This window comes from Cryptomeria japonica, chromosome 3, assembly GCF_030272615.1.
Source record: "Cryptomeria japonica chromosome 3, Sugi_1.0, whole genome shotgun sequence".
Classification (NCBI taxonomy): Eukaryota; Viridiplantae; Streptophyta; class Pinopsida; order Cupressales; family Cupressaceae; genus Cryptomeria; species Cryptomeria japonica.
Window position 1 is genome coordinate 364,124,065 of NC_081407.1, and position 19,662 is coordinate 364,143,726.

The window sequence follows — 19,662 nt, forward strand, 5'->3', positions numbered from 1 at the left end:
CAACTATTTCACTATTATAATTCTTTGCATAACTTTTATGAGCTTACAAGATTCATATTTCAATATGAAAACTAATTTAAAAATATAATGCAACAATAAACAGATTATTAACAACACTTATTACCAACTTTAATTTCAAATATGTTGCAATGACAAAGATTAATCCTTTAGCTATACATTTACTTTTATATTTAAAAAATTACAAATTGGAAAATACATAAATTTTATTCCCAATATTACAACTCAAATTAAAAAAAAAATAAAATCAAATTTTAAAACACAATAATAAAAAAATCAATTAGAGAGATTAGATTTGGACAGACCATGATAATTCATATATTCTCTGGTGGATTTAGCTGTGTAGAACACTCTGTAATTCATCATTCTCCTGCAGCTCTTTCATTCTGATGTAGAATCACACGTGTCATTAGAATTGTTGAAGCAAAAGAATATATTAAAAAGAATTCAATTTTTTTTTTCTATACTGATTGACAATTTAGGTTTGTTCTTCCTGTCCGTCCTTATTATTAATTTTTTAATACATTTGAATTTCTATATTCAAATTTGTTTTTTTATTTTTAAATTAAATTTCAAGGAGTGCCTGTAGGGTCCTCTGTCAAGCAAAAGGAATAAATTCATGGGTTGAATTGAGGCCACGTGAAGAACATCCAATATCTTCTTCATGATTACAGTACTCCATAAATGGGATCCTTGCCAACCGTTGGATGAAATCGAGTGTGTTTAAAGGAAGCACGCAACACCTATTTACGCCTAATCAGTAACAGACATTCAATAAGGGTTTGTTAATGGTACTGGAATCCTGATTATCCCATTTGTTGCTCTTCACGACATTTTGCGCAGAACCGGACGATGTGTGTATTACGTCGTACCTATAGAAGCTTTGGTAGTCTGTTTTTGTTGTAGAGGGGCTGTTATTTTGGATGATTCAGGCTTTTAGAAGTTATATTTGTTAAGTGGGTTTAAATCTATTCCTTGAAATTTTCGATATTGTGTTTCAAAAATAGTTTTAAAGTTAAAGATGGGTTTGCTCATGGCCGGGGATGATATTCTTTTCGGTTTTTCTTTTCTATTATTCTGCAGTCAAACACCATATTGGTTTGGTTTTTGTGCAGGTGAGTAAAATAATTCGCAGGTTTTAGAGAGGATGCTTGCTTCTATGGAGGTGAATACCTGCAAATCCGTTTTCTTTAAAATCCTATTTGTTTCTATTCCGGAAAACGGCTGTAGTATAAAGGAAGTCACTCAATTCTTAAAACTATTTATATATTTTGCTTCTCAACAGCAAAGAAGGCAATTCTAGTGTTTCTAGTGATGACCTAGAGAGGTCTATTCCTTGGATCATGTCGCAAGAAAGCACTGGAATAATTGCCGACATATACAGTGCCTGGATTGTTTTGTAAGAAAACATTGGAAATAATGGCTGACGACTACAATCATAAATATTTTTGTAAGAACTATTCTTTATTTTGAAGTGCTTTATGTATTTCACATGTATCTCTCATCCAGTTTCTCTTATCTCAGAAGTTTTTATCCGTAAACAATTTTAATTATTACTGATACTTGGCAGGTTAACTAATCTACTAGCGACCTACTGGTCCAATAGAGAGCAGATTAGCAAATTAGCTTATCAGTGTGCCCTGTTCTTGTAAAATTGCAAATGCATGTAAATTGTCGTAAAATTGTATTTGCTTACTTTTCAAGCATGTATTTTGCTTGATGGTTGTTTTCAGTAATTGGTTTTATGAGAAATCACATAAAACTTGCTACTACAGCAAATGGAAAGAGTTCGCATCTTTCCCACAATTACATACAATTACATGTAAGAGCTGAAGATAAAGCTCAACACCCCAGACCACCTGCAAAAACACAAGAAACCTTCTACAAAAGAGTATGCAAGAAATGAGCTTGCTTGATGTTAAGATCTATGAGATATGATACGAAGTGTACATGAACTTTTTAATATAAACAAGGTGAGTGATAAAATTATATAAGACGTCGACATGTTTCTTAATCCTATGTTATGAGACTACCATTTAGAACAAATATTAAATGACCTAGGACACACGAAGTAAATGAGATACGTGATCCCATTATAATTAACTTCTAGAAAAGACACTTAGGACCTAAGTTAACTTAAGTTGTGAATAGGTCTATACTAAGTAAATGTCTCTCAAGTGCGCAACTTAGGGAGGAACAAAAGCAATGCAAACATGGGTCCCGGCTAGGAGGCTATTTTAGGTACCCACGTACAAAAGATGGCTCACAAATGGAATAAAGGAGAAAAACAATTTGGGAAAAGAAAAAAACCCTTGTCCAAAAGAGAGAATGCAAATGGGCAATCATGTACAAATGATGAAATGAGTGATGTATGGAGGAGTCATCAGTAACCCCTAAGAATAAAATCCATCACAAAGATATGATACAAAAGTCCCTCCATAGGAGAGAAAGATAGAGACTACACAGCCCTCCCATAATGAAGTATCTCCAAAGCCACTAAAGAATGTAGGAAGGCAAAAGAGAATCCAGTGCCTACCAAACAAGTAGTCTCCCCTTGGGAAGAAAGAAGTGCACTGTTGGATGTTGAAGAAACTCCATCTTCTTGAAGAAGCAAGAGGGAAGAAGCCTCCAAAAGTGAAACTCTGAAAAATGATCAAGTACAAATGCAGGAATACTTCCCATAGCAGATAAGAATTGAAATAGAAGCATGAAAAAGTATGATGATGGTGTCTGTGCAAGCTGCTCTAGTGTTTCCTTGTCTATGAAGGATGAAGATGCTGTCATGTCCTTTTCGTTGGGCTTAAATAAATATATAGTTTTTAAATAAACTAAGAGTGTTTTTAAACACTAGATTATAAAATAATACTAATGACAATTATTTTTTAATAATAATGTTTTGGGCCAATTTCTTGTTTTTTTTGGTGCCAAAGGAGGACATTCAAACTCCCAGGCTGACTTACTCTTGGTTTGGAATGTTGTATATATGTAGCTTCATTCTTCTTGTTTTAGGGAGGAGAGGTTATAAGTTTGTAGATGCTTTGCAACTTGCTGGATTGGGACTAAACCCCCACTACAATGGCCTTGGGTAGGATGGAAACCTGCCTCAAGTTCTTATATTTCTCCAAAGTTCATTTTGGGAGGATTGTACTGGATCTAACTGCATTCTCTTAATGCCCAGGTCTGCAAATTGTTATGCACATTGAGCAATATTGAATCACAGCCCAACTTAAGTCTGAGCGACCAGCATCATCCACTGGCTTCACCCTTCGTTGGACACCCAGTTTCAGAGGTCTACATTAAGAAAGAAGAGATGAACTGCATTAATTGAAGCCACCTTATATAGTAAAAGCAAAGGAGATGTCCTTGACACAAAACAATATCAAATGAGTAGCAGCGCAACACTTGTGAATTGAAGAAGTTGAAGAAATACAACTTCAGAGATCCCAAGAACACCTGCATGCAAATATCCGTCACAAGAGAAGAATGGAGGCACATAAAGCAAAAAAACATAAATGCTTTGAAGAAGAAGATTATCATTCAGAGAGGGAATCAATTTAATGAACAAGTACAATACAATCCTTATAAAAAGATAATAGCAACCCTAAAGAAACTCTAAAGGGATAATGTGTATTTAATAATACCTACAATATTTATTAAATGCCTAAGTTTAGCTTAAGCGTAGAGTTTAATAGACTAATAATTAAATAAATAATTATTAGCTAATAATTGTTTACATGGAATCTTGCACCTCTTGTGCCTTATTGCATGCACTACTTATAAAGTGCCATGAGGGGGTTGATGTTTGCCATCTTCCTTTGTCTAGTGAGTGTTCCTTCCACGACATTCACCTCATGATGTGTGTCAAGTGAGTGTTCCTTCCACGACACCATGTACTTTTCTCATATCTCTAACATGAATTCCGAGGTCACTCCAAAAACAACAAGTTGATTGGCGTTATCATTGTTACAAGCTGTAGGCCAAAAACTCTGTAAACTGAAAAATGATTAGAACTGATATCACCTAGTGCTACAGCGTTTAATCAAGGTCAGACAATAACCAAATAATTATTGGGTTTCTCCTGTGTACTTTCTGCACTATTGTTTAAATCTATAATGCACAATAGGGTGATCATGAGATGTTACAAGTTGATGTCGATTCAATGCTGTGGTTTCAATTTTGAGTTGTTAATTTTAAGTATGTATCTGTAAATTGATAAAATTATGTAATGTCACCTACTGGAAGGCTACCTATTTCCCAATAATTATTAAACATTATTATGTCTTAAATTAAGTTGTTGAGATTAGAAAACATCTAATTCCTCACAATACAATAAATACTAGTTATTTTAAGGGTTTGCCCTCAATTCTTCCCTAACCCTGACGGAGGATGGTGGAATTACTGTGGAATTACTGTGCTAGGGCGCTTGGAAACTGTCTACAAGTAGGCTCCCTCAAGGTTTCAGGAAGACCTGTTCATGCCCATCTTGGGACTCTCCCTCAAGGCTTTAGAAATATATGTCCTTACCCCATCTTGGGACTCTCCCTCAAGGCTTTAGAAATATATGTCCTTACCCCATCTTGGGACTTATCTGTCTTGTGACAGAATTACTCCACCTCTCCCTACACAAACCCCCTATCCCTACGTAGGCATTAGCGGAAGACTAAGGACTAGAGCATTAATATATTAATTGCTTTATGTATTATAGATGTTAATGCATACAATTGAAATTAAGTAAAAAAATATGAATATGCAAATAGTTGACAAGAATCCTAATATGTGATATAAATATAATTATAATATTTTAACTAATTATTTCTTATTATTGATATTTCAGATAATATATTTGCAGCTATTCCCTTAATGCATATTTGAGATACATCATACCGATATATCAATTTGCTGTCACTGGATTATAATGCCTGATCATCTTCTTTTAGTGTTATTCCTTAATCCCATTCCATGATGTCCTTGGATTACTGAGATGGCCTCCTTATATCCCCTTCTTCTTGGATAGTCATGTTCTTTCATTGGCTGGCTGTTGTGGAGTGTCGTCTCCCTCTATCTGACCGTTGCCCATTCATGTTTCACTTTGACCAATCGTTTCTCTTAACCTCTACTAATCTATAGTTTACAAATAAAATTGTGGCACATCTTTGATTACATGCTCTTTGCCTCTAACTAATCATTAAGGTGACCACACCACTCCAATGATTAATAACAACATTAATTAAAGTACACTTAACTCTTACCATTTCCTTAATTTATTCGATATTATGCTAGGATCGTTGCATTGTTGCTGATGTAGATTTTGAGAGGATCGCTGGCCTGCATCTCCTTTCATGAGAAAATCATAAGTCTCATAAATGAGACGATTTTCTGATTAATGGTATCCTACTGTAAGACCATTTCATGTGATGGGGTCACTGTCAAATCGGGGGCATGACAAATAATATTTGTCCATTGAAAGAAAAGTACTACCCTAGGGTTGGTATCACATTGGGGTTCTTACATTGACATCAAAGCCTGAATCCTGACAGCTTGTGAATCATTAGAAGTTTATCATTTTATGGTAGATTATATTCATTACATGTCATTCTTCTGTTGCTGCATATTGGAGTTTGATTTTTGCAGGCTAGGAAGATGAAGACAATTCAAGAATCCATGCTAGAAATGTTAGAAATATTACAGGAATTGCATGAATATTTGAGGATTCATTGTAAGGGTGGAGTATCAAGAGACAAAGAGAATGTTTTTGCAGGAAGAAAGAACAGATTTGAAGGAGATGGCTAGGATAGCAACCAACTGGTAGGAAGAACAACCTATGCACCCACGACAAGAGGATGAAATGGGGAGATATGACATTGATTTATTTTTGTGTATTTTGCCATCGATCGTGACATGTGTTTTGAGGAGTATTATGATATGAAAATAAGAAATGGGTGGAGGAGGTGAAGGTCTAGAGGATAGGAGCCAAAAGAATCTTTCTTGAAAGAGGGCGAACCTGAGATGATGGAACCTAAAACAGTGAAGGATACATTGGAGCCAAAATTGTAAGAAGTGGTCAAGAAAGAAGTGGTGATAATAGAGCAAGAAGGAAAATCGAGGCTAGAAAATACTATGGAGGAAGAACAATATAAAGAAGTTAAGGTTGCAAAACAACTTCCTACACTAATCTTGAGAGGGGGGTAATGAAAAAACTTCCAAATCTTTACAATAATTACAAAAATTAAACATAAACAACATAAATGGCATCCATACCATTACACAGTGAGTTATGTGGGGAAAATCCTTTCGGGATAAAAATCCCGCACTCCAAAAGCCACCCAATATATTACTCAGAAAACAACAACAAAATACAATATATTTGCAAAGCAAACTTTTTTGTAGGAGTATCACCAACCAAAAATTCCGGGGTAACTCAACAGCTAAGACTCTTACACACAACCTCCATCTCACACACCTAATATATAGGAGATACAATACATGAAACCGTCAAACGATATTACATAACCATGAGCTAAAACCACCCAAAAAATGGCGCTCAACTTATTTCCAGTTCAAAGATGCCCTATGATGTGTCAAAACCAACACTAACACATGTAACTTCCTTTTTACAACTCATTTATGTGTCCAACATGTTTTTATATTTCCTATTTCAGGAGACCCAACTTCCAGAGTCCATAACTTTTGAACCGGGTGTTTGATTGAAAATTATTTTGAAGTGTCGGAAAGCTTGCGATTTGCTCTATCAAGCTATAGCCTGCTACATTAGTTATGGACACTTTGAGGCTGTTTTGGAGCCTCTAAGGCCTTCAAAATTGACTTCGAAACTTTCGTTTGCAACTTTCAAAAACGAAAACTTTAATATCTCCAAATCTATACATGATCATGCAACAAAAATTTATGGCATGCTTATCTAGCAGAGCCGTAGCTTTGGGAAAAATTCAGACCAATTCGTGCTCAAATGTAAACTTACTACAAATAGTAACATTATGCAAATGCAAGGTTGAAACACCATTTTCCTAACATTCTCCCACTTGTTGAACACCTTGCAAAAGCAAAGGGAGTATTTACACCACAATTTAGTTGTTAGGGCCCATGAAGCCCATATACTCTGTTGGTGTACGTTTTTGTCATTCACCGAACATAAAATGGCGCTAGAAGGAGGGCCTAGAATAACAAGAAGATTATTCACAAATTGAGGTAGTAGACATGAAGCAGTATGGTGTTGCCACACGAGTTTCCTTTTGGTCTGCCGTTTGAGCAACCAAAACCAGGACAAACAAACATCACTGATCAGTTGTGTTTGCTTGCTTGGAAATCTCAGATAGATTCTGCTGAATTTAGACAAGTGAGTCGTGTTATTGCTAGAGAAGAGGAAAAGGGTCAACAAGTTGACGCAACAATTGAAAGAAAATTGGAAGAACAAAGATTCTTGGCCCTTTAGCAACAAATTCTTGAGGATATACAAAGACAAGTTCGTGAAGCTGCCTATCAATCACCAACTGTCCATTCCCAATAGATTTGAGTTCTGTTAACATGATGCGAAATGTGACTTCCAATCATTCCTCCTGAATCAGGTTGTAGTACAACCAGACTTGAGTTTCGACGATGAGCAAGAAAACGTCATTACAGAATTATACACTCTGGTGTGGAAAGTAAAAAGAAACTATCCTGATTGGCATCGAATGTGCTTCATTCTTGAGGAAGAGGAAGAAATAGTAGGGAACGCATAGTTGAAAGAAATCGAGCGAATCCTCAGCGAGCTTCTGTACAACCTCAGCTAGCCCCTGTGGACCCATAGCCAATACTTGCAAATCCTCACAAAATTGAGCAAAGTCACGCTGGATCGCATAAACTCTTTCTCCCCAGACAAATTCCGAAGAGTCCTAAGATCAGCTCCGAGCTCGTCCAAAGAATTTGTAGAACTAGAATCTTCCACTCGAACCAAGCAAAGGAAAAGAATAGTTGTGGCAAGTGCAGAAGAACGTCCATCAAATAAAGAGGTACCTATTGAAGAAGATATTTCCAACTTATTCCACATTTTAAGTCTGTTTCAAACCCCTACCACAAATGTTTCAATCCCAAGAGTTATCTCGGAAATCCCAGTGCTAGATACCCCAGTCCAAGAAACACCAATTCAAGTAGTTCCGCCATCAGTTATCCCATAGACTGCAGTCAGACAGGAGTACATCACACAAATGTTCCAATGGCGTGGCGCCCAGCTAATGCATCACCTATGACCTTTACTGTTTACCGTGACATGCCTAAGAACTCAGAACAATTTTGTTCCAAGTTTCATAGTGGTGACTTGACCCGCACTGTGGACGAGCATATTAAATTTTTTGAAGATCTCCTTCATAATAGAGATATCCAAGAAGAAGATGTCGCTTGTAGGTTGTTCCCATACACTTTTGATGAGGAAGCCTCGTATTGGTATATCCATCTGCCAACCGACTCTATCCGCAATTGGTAGAACTTCAAGGATGCCTTCTTAGAAAAGTTCAATGCACCAATTACTCCAACAGATTTATATTGGCAATTTGTGGAAGTTAAGAGGGAACAACATGAGCCAATCAACGCGTTCAATAACAGGTTCCACAAGGCCTACACGAGGTTGCGAGATCCTTACAACTTGGACAATGCAGCAACACTACCAATATATTACGCATCCTTGGATCGCCTTACCGCTATGTTTGTAAAATAAAAAAATCCAGCCCCAACCACCTTAGTGGACGTGTATGCTGCAACAGTTACAATCAACAACGATCTAGGAGTAGGTATTACTTCAGGGCCACTCAACTATTTGGGAAACCCCGTTCTTCATAACCAAATTCAAGATATCAATCAGGCATTGGCTCAGCATAAACTTGTGATGAATCCAGTTCCTACCCCAAGTAATCAATTGGTTCTCCATCCAGGGGCACCCGTTTCTCAAGTACCCCCACCACAGCCTATGTATCTTCAAAATGCAACGACTTCAGTCCGAACCCAAGAAGGAAAGGATGAAATGAAAGAATTGATTAACCAAGTCAAGAAGTTGTCAACTGAAGTTACATATCTGAGAAACCAAAACAATCAAATACAAGGTATGCAGAGGAACTATCAGTCACATCAAGGGAATTACCAAGGTCGATGTTCTTCCGGATACCAAAGAGATAATCAAAACTTTCAAAAGGACAATCAAAACTATCAGGGGAATAATCAAGGTTTTCGAAATAACAATCAAGGTTCCTAGAAGAAGGTATGGAAAACCGCGCCCAACAACGGCTCTGTATCGTCTCCCTTGGATAATCAACCTGCTGTTGACAATCATCTTGCAGACAAGGTGTTCTTAGTTGAAGTCGTGCTATCAGGATGGTGCAGATTGCACAATACAGACCAGCACTTTGAGCTGCATTGCCATGAGTTCCAAGTAGCAGTAGACATTTTCCGGAGTGAGAAGAGGAATTTAGAATCAGAAGATTCCTCAGTAATAGGGTATGAATTGGTTTCTGTATCAAGATATGATCAAGCCCTTGTTATTGAGAATGACAAGTTTTCACCCCAAAAGTGCTCGCCATACCAACCCAATCAAAGATTCCCACCCGCATTTGCAAATGGCCCAGTGGAGGCGCCGCAATGTCAGACAAGGCCAGAAACTCAAATTCCACCGGACCAACCAGTTACAATTAATGGCTACAATTTCCCTCCATTGTACAACAATGTGTTGGTAGAAGGAACCAGAGAAGTACAAGCATTCCAACAGACGTCCGGAAATCAACCTAGGGTATACTAGAGGAACACCCGCTATAATGAACCCTTAACCACATCCATTCCTCCAAATAATTTCCAGACCCCACCAAATCCCAATGCTACCAATACACCAACTATTTCCAGAGATTCTCCTGAGTACTGTCAACAAAATATCCAATCTAATGGGACAAGACCAACTACTGTACCACAAGTGGAGCAAAGGCGACCAACAATCCCTTAGCGAGAACAAGTTCAAGCGCAAACAAAGGATCGTCCCATAGAAGAGTTGAAAAGTTTAAGTTCATTTGTGCTGGAGGAATTTAAAAGGATAAAGGTTAGTTTGCCCTTGATTGAACTGATGAAAGTTCCCGAGATTCGGGAAACACTTTTGGGTAGTCTAACTGAAATTGTCGCTTCAATGACCCCCCACAAAACACAACAAACAAAGAAGTACTCAATGCCCCTGCAAATACCAATGTTGTTCAAGGCGAATCAGAAATGCCCTGCAACGCGTTAAATGTTACACAACAACCTCCTAATTTTGTGGGAATGATCCAGACATTCTTTGAAAATCAAAGAGATATGACACTAGAAGAAGTCCTCATGGACACACATATATTCCAAGAGGAAATTTTAACAAATGAGCTACCACAGGCTTCACAGAAGAAAGGACTTCCCTCTAGGACACACGAAGAAGGGAATCGAGAAAAACACCTAGTAGTCTTTTACTTAGGGTAAAGATGAACCTGCCCCATTCTTGTTGTCAGCTAGAATATTTGGCAAAATGTTACACAATTGCCTAGTAGACTTTGGTGCCTCTAGCAACGTGATGCCACTAGCCGTCTGCCAAAGGTTAGGGCTTGTTCCTGCAAGGACTAATAAGAATGTCACACAATTAGACAAAACATGAGTCCTTGTTATGGGAGAATTGAATAATATTCATATGCAGTTTGTAGCAGACCTGTGAGTACAAAGTTGTATTGACATTTCTGTCGTAGATATTCCTGATGGATACGGCATGCTATTAAGCAAAGATTGGTCGAGAAGGTAAATGGATATATTTCCACGAACTTTTCTCACATGTGACTGCCATGGAAAGGAGTTCCTAACCAAATAAAAGTTGATAGCACGCCAAGGCTCAAGCTAATGATTACAAAGTATAGAGAAAAAATGAAATATTGTTTCTCGAAACAAACTTAGGTTCCTACACACCTAGGGTGAATGAAGTCTTGATGTCGCATGCATCATCCATCGGAAAGGGCACTGAAGAACGATCAATAATAGAAGATCAAAATAATGATAAGAAACTATTTGAAAGTTTTAGGGACTTCATCTGGACAAGTATAAGCCAGAGAGTTGAATTGAAAAGCAGAATTCATGAATTGTTGTTGACCAACTGGTGTCGGATCCATGGCACCTCCCATTCAGAGCTCACTTGCAAAATCTGCCACAAAGCAATCAAGGAAGCCCGTCAGATGCATCTACAATTTGTAGATCCTGAAGAAGTTAAAGAAGAAAGCAATTTTGAGAGTAAGGAGGACTATCAAAAAAATGCTAAAGCAAAAACCAGACACATAATAGATGTGATCAAGATACTACTAATACACGGGCTCAATTATCTTCTCAGTCAATAGAACAAGTTTGGACCCTAAGGTTTGATGGATCCCGTTCGAAGAAAGGAGTAGGAGCCGGTTTCGAATTAACCAATCCTAATGGAGAAGCATACCTTGCAGCCCACATACTCTAGTTTCCTTGCACGGATAATGTCGCAGAATATGAATCACTGATTCATGGGTTATTGCAAGCCATAAGTAAAGGAGCCAAATTCCTGCATGCTTTTGGAGATCAGAGATAGTGGTGAAACAAGTAAGAAAACAGTACATCTGCCATGATAAGAGGTTGTTTCATTATCGTAAGAGGGTCTGGGATCTCATTGAGAGTTATGAGGCTTTCAATATTTAGTCGGTGAGCTGGTCAAACAATCAAGTTGCAAATTCTTTGGTGCAAGCAGCTAGTTCATTAGAGCCCCTTGCCATGGATGGCATGAACCAATTTACTGTGGAATTATCATCAATACCGTCAATCCCAGACAATATCACAAATTTTTCAGGTGTTTGATGATGATGACCATATTCGTGAATTTTTGACAAGTTCAAATGTCTTCGCAACATAGATAATTGACGAGGATGAAATAACAGAGGAAGCTGAGTTTGATGATGATGACATCATGAATTTGAAGACAAATGTCATTCCCAGAGGGATGATACAACTAGAGAGAATGTTCGATCAGGACTAGCTCAATGAAATAAAGAATCAAAAGACCGATGGTGACCAATATGAAAAGGTGAATGTGGGAACCAAAGATGAGATTAGAAATGTGTGCATAGGTAAAGTCTGTACACCAGAGGAAAAGGCTGGAATAATTCAAAGCTTGAAGGAATTTGCTGATGTCATAGCATGGAGTTATGAAGATATGAGAACTTGTGACACTTCTATCATCATGCATACAATTCCTCTCAAGCAGGAAAGTAGACCATTCAGACAACGCCAAAGGCTGGTCAACCCACTATTGGAACCCCTTATCTACTAGGAAGTAAAGAAATTGTTATCAGCAAGGATCATATTCCCAATGTGCCATTCAACGTGGGTCGCCAACCTGGTCCCTGTCAAAGAAAAATGGAGAAATCAGATTATGTGTTGATTTCCGAAATTTAAATAGAGCCTCAGAAAAAGATAATTATCCCTTGCCATCACTTGATGAAGTATTGCAAATTGTGAATGGATCACAAATGATATCCTTTTTGGACAGATATTTAGGGTACAATCAAGTGCTTGTTGAATATGAGGATAGGTTGAAGACAACATTCACAACAAAATGGGGGACATTTGCCTACAAAAGGATGCTCTTTGGGTTAATCAATGTAGGGGCCACATTTCAAAGGGCCATGGACATTGCTTTCAGGGACCTGATTGGAAAATGTATAATCATCTATATGGATGATCTGACTGTGTTCTCAAAGAGGAGAGAAGATCATATTGAAGACCTAAGGAAGGTATTCTAGAGATGTCGGAGGTATGGGATTTCCTTAATCCAAAGAAATGCATATTTGGGGTTACCGAAGGCAAATTGCTGGGGCACCTGATCACCAAGAAAGGTATATGGATTGATCCTAAGTGTATAGAGGCAATTTCATAATCAATTTACCAACCAATCAAAAGGAGTTGAGATCTTTCTTCGGGAAGATCAATTTTGTCTGAGAATTTATCACCGGTTTTGCTGAAATAGTAAAACCTTTAAATGAAATGTTGAAAAAGAATGCAAAGATGAAGTGGACACCACCGACGAGGAGAGCCTCTGAAGAAATTAAGCAAGCCATAGTTGATGCTCCTGTCCTGGTCAGTCCAGATTACACAAGACCATTTTACCTATATTCCTTTGCGTCAGAGCATTCTTGTGCTGCAATACTCACATAACGAACAGAGGAGAAGGATGAGCATCCTATAGATTTGATGAGCTCACCCCTCAAGGATGCATAATTGAGATACCCCAGCATTGAAAAACAGGGCTATGCATTGGTGAAGGCCATCAAAAAATTTAGGCACTATATTCTAAGAAGCAAAATTTTTGCCATCGTTCCTAATGCTGCTGTTAAAACACTCCTAATGCAAAATGAGCTAGGAGAAAGACAAGGAAAGTGGGTTGCAACTATCCATGAATATGATATTGAGCTACAACCAATGAAGCTAGTTCGCGGACAGGCATTGATGCAAACTATGGCTTTTGAAGGACCGGGCTTAGTCCAACAAACGTATGTTTTGATCGATACCTCGCCTGAGGAATGGTACCATGATATAATGTCATACCTGTTAAATCACAGATATCTTGTTCCAATGAACCCAATGCAGAAACGATCTTTTAGACTCAAGTGTCAACGTTATATGCTTCAAGGTTTGGTACTTTACAGGAAAAATCATGAAGGAGTCTACTTAAGATGTGTGGGAAATGATGAAGCTAAAAGAATCATGGAGCATTTCCACTCCAAATTCGGGACAGGCCACGAAGGAAGTCAGGCAACTGCTTTCTAGATCCTAAGAACAAGATACTATTGGCCTGCTATTTTTAAAGATGCTTATGAGAATGTAAAGACATGCCACACCTGTCAAGTTGCTGAAACACGAGAAAAGAATCCTGCTATGCCCTTATGACCAATTACCGAGGTGAAACCATTTGCTATGTGGGGACTCAATTTTATTGGCGCAATAAACCCACCGTCATCAACACAACATAGATTTATTCTGACTGCAATTGATTACTGCACTAGATGGTCTAAAGCTTAAGCCTTGAAGAATTGCACGACGGATGTAGTAACTAAGTTCCTAGAAGAACACATTATCACGAGATTTGGATGCACTAATGCTCTAGTGTGTGATAATGGTTTTGCTTTCACCTCTTTGAGATTTTCAAACTGGGCATTCGATTATGGGATCACCTTGAAGTTTTCCCTGAATTATTACTCCCAAGGTAATGGGTTGGCAGAGTCCACAAACAAGAATTTACTCAATGTCATCAAGAAATTGTTAAAGAAAAATCCGAAAGATTGGCATACTTAGTTTAGGTTTGCTTTATGGGCAGACAAAACAAGAGCCAAGAGGTCCTTGGGAACTTCTTTGTATCATTTAGTTTATGGACAGGACTCAGTCTTTCCAATCCAACTGAGGATTCCAACGCTAAAATTCATGCAAGAATACTTAGACCCAAAAGAAAGAGTTCAGATTTGTCTATCACAGTTACTATTACTAGAGAAACAAAGAGATCAGCCCCTCGAGAATTTTGCAAAACATCAGGGGTTAGTCAAACGATGGTTTGACAGTCGTGCTACGATGAAGGCTTTCAAAATCTCCGATTTGGTCCTTTGTTGGGACAAAGCCCATGAATGGAAGGGAGATCATGACAAGCTCGATTGCCTGTGGGAAGGACCATATCAAATTGTAGAGATATTGGGAGAGAATGCATTCAAGTTGAAAACTCTGACAGGAGATGACATTCCGTTGCTCGGTAACGGGCAGTTTCTGAAGCATTATTTCAAACCTTAAGTTCCGTGGAGGTGTTGGAGTAAATAATTCATACATTAATTACTCACTTAATACATTAATTCACTAAATAATCTATGCCTTAATTAGTAATTAATTATTGGCATTTATTATTTAGTTAATTAATTAATTAATTATATTTATCTCCATGCATAATGCAAACTAGGAAAAGCAAACTATGTTTATATTTCAAGAGTTTCATGCATTTAATTAGTCTATTATGCTATTTGTGCGTACATGACTGATTCTTGTATTCTTGTAAACTCCATTTACGGTTTCTATCTTTAGAGTTATATTTCTTTACAAGGATGTCATATCCTTCTCTGTAACTCAAGCAATTTCAAAGCAATTCAATCAATTTCGTTGTTATTGTCTTCAATTATTTTGTTGTTCAATTCTCTCTTTATGTGTGACAAGTATTCTTGCAAAAGATAACTGGGCTTGTGGGATCCACATTTCATGAATTCTAACATGGTATCAAAGCTCCATATCTAAAGATTCTTGTTCGCTTTTTTTGGAGATTATTTGCATACACAACAAATCTTTCATCTTGGGTTAATTTGGAGCACACCATTAGATCCAGAAGGCTTGAAAAAGTCAGAATCGCCGTTTGTTTCGTTGGAATCGGATACACGGAGTCCATTTTGCAAGGGTTCGAAGTTCAAGGGTTTTCTTTGTTCCAGAGGGTACCTGAAAATTCAGAGCGTTTTGGGCCCAAACAAACCTCTCCATTGTTTTCAGAAGGCCTTTTAGACGAATTTTGATATATAATTTGCCTATTTTTGGTGATGGGAGCATTAGTGGCAAAATTCTTCCCTTCTTAGGTCGTACAACACGAAGCTACAAAATTTTAATTTTTAAAAATTGTCAAAAAAAAAAATATTTTTTTTGGCTTTTTTAACGCCGACGGTTTCTAAAACTGCCAGTGGTCTACTAGCCGCTAGCGGCCCCACAGAGCCACAACGACACCGTCGCCTGCGGTCACCGCAACGGCTTGTGCACAAACCGCCAGCGGTTTATTTAAATTGTTGACGACTTTGCTACCACACAACCCTGCTCCGCCAGCTGCGTTGCCTCAGAGCCGCCCACGGTCCTCCGCCAACTCCGCTGGGCCGCTTAGCCAGGGAGCCACCGCCTTGCCACCAGGGGGGGTATATTTTTTTTCTCCAAGGCTTTTTGACAGGGGGGTGTTTATTTTCGCGATATCTTAAGCATACGGAGACGAAATTGGACAAACCATATATCGTTGGAAAGCTCTTTTTGAGCCCGATCTAGAGGTGTAGGTATTTTTTTCTGTTTTTTTTCATTTTGCAGGCTTTTTTGCTAGTTGAAGTCAGAAGTTGCTGTTTGCACTCCCGGGGGCATATCTTGTGCATTCAGACTCTGTTTTTTGCAAACGAAATATTGCCGGAAAGCTGATTCAGAGTTCTATCCAGATCTTAGGTCCTTTTTTGCAAATTTTTTACCAGATTTCTGTCTCTTCCTTCCGAAGTCAGTAGTGCATGTTTTGGTCCTATTCTGCCTTCCTGTGATCCGAGCTTCGCCATTCTTGTTCTTAGAGGAATTTTGTTCTGATTTTTCTTATTTCAGATCTGTACTCTTTCCAGCATCATGGAGAAAAGCAACATTCCTCTTCTTACCACTTCTAATTTTCTTGAGTGGAAGTCTCACATTGAGATCACTCTTAAGAAGTTGGGGTTATATCGAGTCACCATGGGTATAGAACTTGAACCAACAGGTGCTGCAGAAAAGAGGAAATGGTTCAACAGATGTGATGAGGCCTTTGACACTCTTTGCATGAGTATCTCTTCTGATCTCTTGTTTCATGTTAAGTACACCGCAGGAAGTTTGGGCACAACTTGAGCTTCTATTTGGTAACACACTCAGGAGTTATCAGTTGGAGAATGAGTTGATATGTCTTAATCCTTCTGATTTTGACACGATCCAGGACCTCTTCACAAAGCTTAAGTCCTTGAGGCTTCAGCTAAAACAGTCAGGTATCAAGAAGAAAGATGACTAGTTGATCCTTTCTATTCTTGCAAAGCTTGGTCCAAATTATTCTGTCTTTGTTTCTGCCTTCTATGCTACAAAGGATGCTATGGGCTCCAAGTACACAATGCCTTCTCTTGATGAGTTTGCCATTCAACTCATATGAGAATAGTCCAAGTTGATTCAAATGGGTACATTGAAGCCTTCAAAAGCTTCAGCTCTTATTACTACTCCACCTCAGACGGACACAAAGGCCCCATCTAGCAAAGGAAAGAAACAAAATCCAAAGACCACAGGGAAAGGAAAGGATTTGAGTTCACGGAACACCTCTGGTTCACCTTCTCCTAAGGGAGAATCATCGAAGAGAGAAAGACCTATTTGTGCTTATTGCAAAAAGCCATGGCTTGATGAGTCAATTTGCCATCAGAAGAAGTTTGATGGATATGAGAAACAAATTTCAGATTTGACTACTCTTCTTGCAAAGAGCAATATTCCTACTTCTTCTGACAGGTCTTCTTCTTCTCCTTCATTCCAGATAGATGGACAGTCCAATGGAAAGGGTCATGCATTATGTGCAACCATTAGTCCACCCTCGATGGCTACTAGATTCAAGTGTTTCACACCATATGGCATCTTCTCAGGATATTTTCTCATCTTTTTAGGCTTCTCCTACACCACACATCTTGATGGGCAACAACACTGTTATGATAGTATGTGGGAAGGGTTCTATCGACATTGATGACGGTACTTTCAGTGATGTACTTTGTGTACCATCTTTGTCTACTAACCTTCTCTCTATTTATCAGATTGCTCACAGTAGGACAGCGAAGACAGTTGAGTTTACATGAGATTCAGTGCACATCAAAGACAATGAGACTGGAGACATTGTTGCCATAGGAACAGTTGATCATTCTTCCCACTTGTACTCCTTTTCTCATTTTGGTCCACCTTCTTCATTGTCTGAGAATCACTCTTTTTTTTCAAGAGAGCATGTTGAGGTGAAGTCAGGTCACTTGAACTTATGTGTTGTTCCTGAGACCAGTGTTGTGACTTCTACACCTCTGTTAGCCGCATTATTGTATACGGGAATACGAATAGTTAATTAAGTCGTAATTGGGTTTGTTAGTTGGCAACCGAGGGGTGGCAGTTGCGGTGCGACGGTTGGCGCTCGCACCCCCTCGGTATCTTTATATACTCCTTATTGTAACTTGTAAAGGACACGAATTATGAATGGAATAACACATTTGATACTTGTCTAATATCTATGGCATTGTTCTGCACTACGTACTTCATGCTTTAAGTATTCACCTGAGAGGGCAAACATTTGGCGCCGTTGCCTAGACGTACTCGGGAACGGAAGACACGGATGGCGCACAAACACAATGGGCCTACCAGTTGGTGAAATAAACCCAGAGGCGGACGACGCGCAAACGGAACTTTACACAGGAGAAGACATGACAACGAGAGAATTTTCAATTCTACTCCAGGTAGCCATCCAGACCTACGTCCGACGAGAGGCGGCGGAGGCGGAAATCCCACCAAGTGCCGTGTGGACAGCTCTGGAGGTTAGCCCGGCAGTAAACCGGTTGATGAACCACCCACCCGGTTGCTTGCACAAGCATCGCTGGCACAACAGGCTCACCTGGAGGAGATTGCCCAGGAAGAGCAACGCCAATAGATCCTTTGCAACTACGAAGAAAACAGCCAACGGGAAACGGAACGGGATGGCGCCTGGCCAGGAGGGAATTGAACGTTGAACTTTTTATTTTTCAAATAAAAGTGTCATTGACACGAGTTGTATTTGAGCAGATGAATTAATAAAGACAGTTTTGATTTATGAATTGTGAGCTATGGAAATGTGCGACAATTAATGCCAAACCTATTGAATAAAGATAGAAATAAAAAAGCAGAAACGGACGAGTGGGAGGCCGCGCAGAGGGCCTTGATTCTGGAGCAGCAAGTAGAACGTAGATGGAGGCTGAGGCAACTTGCCGAAGGACGACCTTCCGAAGGGGGGCCTGAGGGGAACCAAGGAGGTGTCACGGAGGGTGCAGAGGCCGATGGAAATTTCTACGCGTCGCCAGATCATCGTAGGACGCGGAGCCACGAAGAGTTTCTGGAAGAAACAAGGTTACGGCGAAATCTAGTTGAGGAGACTTGGGATCAGTTCAGAAACTTATCCCTTACGCCACGGAGTGAAGATCACCAACGGGAACCAAGAGTGGGCGCGTGTGAGAGCGAAGGGGAGGGTAACCGTATGGGTGTAGGTGCCACACACGACAGGCAAAACACCGTACCTCCAGTCGCCCACGCAGGACACACCACCAACGCCACCAGAGGAAGCAGCACAAGGCCACAGACACAGACACAACCGCCCCCAAGAAGACGACCCAGGATGGCCAGTAAACAAAAATTACCAAAGTTCACAGGGGATGGCAAGGAAGACCCCTTATGGCACTGCCATACATGTGAAACCATTTGGTCTGCCAACGGAGTGACAGACCAGAATGACTGGGTACAGCAGTTCCCAGCCACGTTACATGGAGTTGCCATAGATTGGTACTCCGATGTAGATAAGCAAAAAGTGGCCACGTGGGCCAACCTACAGAAGGAATTCACGGAAGAGTTTCGGTTGCTCCGTGATGACAACGAAATTGTAAAAGAGATATACAGTACCAAACAAGGTACCAAGGAGACAGTATGGGCATACAACAAGAGACTGAAGGAATTGTTGGGTAAAATGGAAAGCCAATCGACTAAGGGCTTGAAAAAACGATGGTTTGTGGAAGGATTGAAATCCTCCCTACGGAAAAAAATGAAAATTGTACC

The 19,662-nt window shown here is 39.2% G+C and overlaps 1 protein-coding gene across 21 annotated transcripts in view; it reads left to right on the forward strand.

Moving 5' to 3' along the window:
- The first annotated feature begins 349 nt into the window (after nt 1-349).
- LOC131080019 (transcription factor bHLH130) overlaps nt 350-19,662 on the forward strand; it is a 68,975-nt gene continuing 49,662 nt past the window's right edge. For 9 of the 21 annotated variants that reach the window (XM_059218320.1, XM_058018093.2, XM_058018094.2 and 6 more), the window contains exons 1-4: nt 352-500; nt 608-872; nt 1,134-1,183; nt 1,304-1,468. The gene's annotated coding sequence lies outside the window, so the exon portion shown is untranslated. Of the gene's footprint in view, nt 501-607; nt 979-1,133; nt 1,184-1,303; nt 1,469-19,662 lie in introns of all 21 variants that reach the window. The other 12 variants (XM_059218328.1, XM_059218329.1, XM_059218323.1 and 9 more) reach the window with 9 other exon arrangements.